Here is a 3,171-nt window from a genome sequence, read left to right as displayed (position 1 = left end):
AAAAAAAAAGAAAGAAAGAAAGAAAGAAAGAAAGAAAGAAAGAAAGAAAGAAAGAAAGAAAGAAAGAAAGAAAGAAAGAATCCTGGAAGTAGACTTTTATATATTTTTAAATTTCTCTTTACACATATTGAATTTATTTTAATTTTGTCCTCATAATAATCACCTGTATTATTTTGCTGATTTTTATAGATAGAAAAATGGACATAAGAGGAAGCAAAAAACCTAAAATTAAATTCATAAGCAAAATGTTGACTCCACATATGCAATCTCAAATGCTATATTCTTCTGCAGTACCACATGGAAGCTTCCATAGTACCCTGGAGACAGGAGTATTGTTCTTGATAAAGCAAACTGTGGATTGCTTTAGAATGAAGAGTCTTATGATTATGCAGTCATGGAAAATGACTAATGTAGGTGCCGGAGACAATTACCATTGTTACGATCTCAACAGATTTCGAAACATGTGGCTGGGCCTTGGGAACCAGAAAGTCAATCTCAGAACTAAACATTGTCTAGACCATGAAAAACTAAACTATCAAAGATAAAACTTGGTAAATTCAAATATCTGTGGTCTACGACTTTATAATAATTTAATAAGAAAAATAGATATTATGGGGGAAAGAGTTCCTTAGGCTTTAAGATTTTTGTCAAGAAGAAAAAGATATCTTTACAAGATCTTTCATGTAAGGGACAGATTCCTAGCTGAATAGCTCTTATGAATGAAAGTAGTTACATTTATTGAGTAACAGTAAAGTAGCTCATAAGATTTATGTGAAATACAATATTATACTCTATTCAAAAATACTACAGTTGATGATTTCTCTGGAAATACAAAAAAATCAAAACTCAGAGTAAGGAACTTGCTGTAGTGGTTAATATTATACATCTATAGGAGTAAAATAAAGAATCTTAAGTAGGATGTCAAACATTACTTCTGGATTTGCCTATTAGTATGCTTCCAGAAAAAGATCTACATATGGATTTCTGTGCTTCCTGGTAAGGTCACCTTCTCCAGGGAGGCTGGCCCCTTCCAGTACATTAAAAGGCTAAATAAACAAAAAGGTGAAGGAGGCATAAAGTTACTCTTTCTGACCAGAATATACAACTTTTCATCTTCTGTAGGATACTGGGTTTTGATTTCTACATCCTCCAACTCAGACTAAGAGTTACACTATTAGTTCTCTTGGATCTCTAATTTGCAAAAAGCAGAATGTGGACCATGCATACATTCCATTGAGTTTAGTTTGCTCACTGCTAGATCCTCACTTTTTCGAATGGTGCTTGACACATATTAGGCATATAAAAATCATTATTGAAATAAAATGAACAAATGGGAGCCAAGATAAGAAGTTTAAACATAAAAAAATATTTTGACAGATCCTATGGATTAGAGGGATAAGGAATCAATTACATAAAGTTTTTATAAGTTATATTCTGAGTTGTAAATTTGACATATTTGTAAATATTTTTCCACAGTGAATTTTTCCTTATAAAAATTTTATCTTCATTTCTTCATAAGGAACAAATAACATGAACCCCATCCTTATGGAAATAACACTATTGTTGAAACACATTTAATACTGTGAATAAAAGGCTCGTGAAATTCCGAATTTGGCATCAATGGGATAGCATGCTGCAGTGACAAAATATCTTATCTGAAATGAGTGTATGGCATGTAGTTGATGATATCCATTCTTACTAAGTACAATAAATAATCATTTTCTGCTCCTAGAGGCCAAGCTGAGCATGTCCCAGTGTGACAGGACAGAACAGAGGTGAAGGCCTAAACACAAAGGATTTTAATCTTAACAGCTTGACCATAAATTGAGACACAAACTAGAGGATGAGTTAATTTGACTCGAAGTACAACTTTCTACATTTTCTGATGGAAGCTAGAGATACTAAACTCTCTTTACATGATCAATCCATCCACATGGCCAATACCTTTGTTCATTAATGATTATCATATATCCACACGCCTCACTGGCTCTGAACTTCAAAGGTCAAGAATCTGGGGCTCAAAGAAAAAGATGAAAACAGACTAATGTCAGATCTTATCTCTGTCCAGCAGCTCAGTGGGAGGAAAGTTCTATTGTTGTCTAGATGAACCGATAGCCTAATTAGCAATATAAAAGAATATGACAGCCAGACTGGAGCACATTAGGGGGGCAGTCCCTGGAAGATAAGACCTTGCAAAAGATAAATTACAGAACTGAATACCGTTTTTTAAAAAATAAACACGGCTCAAGTTTATGACTCAGAAATATAGGAAGTATTATTTTTTGAGTGGAGATACAGTATTTGCATGTATGCTAGGTAATCCGTGAATCTCAGGATATCAGTTGAGTTTAAAACTTCAAATGAAGACATTCTTGCCGCCCTAACTCCCGAAGGAAGGAGCGCTCAGGCCCTTGAGCCACTGTACTAAGAAATGGAAGGGAAGCATTCTGACACACTACAAATACCAGCCCTGGGATGGTCTGCTCTGCAAGCTATGGACGACAGCATTATATGTAGGTCTGAATGAGATAGAAAATTAGACAAAGAAGGCAAATAAGAATTTTTATTTGAGAGTGAAAATGTTTTGGTTAATAAAGGTTCTCTAAACAATTAGAACAAACCTCTCTCTCTCTCTCTCTCTCTCTCTCTCTCTCTCTCTCTCTCTCTCTCTCTCTCCTTCTCCATCTTCTCTCCCTTTTCTCTTTTCTGTTGGAAAGCAAAGGGAGGGCAGCCCAAGAGATGTAATCCACTGAGCTCCCATCTTTCCATCCTTAAGAACTTGAGCTGAGCTAAAACATCTTGGCTAAAGCAGCCTCTTCTCCCTTCTCACACCTCTCCTTCCAAACTGAGAAGCCCTCCTGCACACCCGAAGTACAGACAGGGCCTCTGTCTCTTGATCTGACCTTCCTCACAGTGACAGAATGTTCATTTGCTTATCCCTGAATCATACTGGGTACACCCAAAAGAGGAACAAATCACATGTCAGGTTCAGATGCAGGGGAACTCCTTTGAAGAGAGCACACTGCTATAAGGAATCACTTCTTGAGCAGTAGAGTACATTTAGGATACTGGGTATTGTTCCCACCTGCTATCATTTGATGATGACTGACTACTTCATTTTGAAGAAACACATTTTATTATCGGGAATTTGGTGAGCTCTTGTGTCTGTGG

Source organism: Octodon degus, unplaced genomic scaffold, assembly GCF_000260255.1.
Source record: "Octodon degus isolate 3935 unplaced genomic scaffold, OctDeg1.0 scaffold00154, whole genome shotgun sequence".
Lineage (NCBI taxonomy): Eukaryota > Metazoa > Chordata > Mammalia > Rodentia > Octodontidae > Octodon > Octodon degus.
This window is presented reverse-complemented; position numbering follows the sequence as displayed.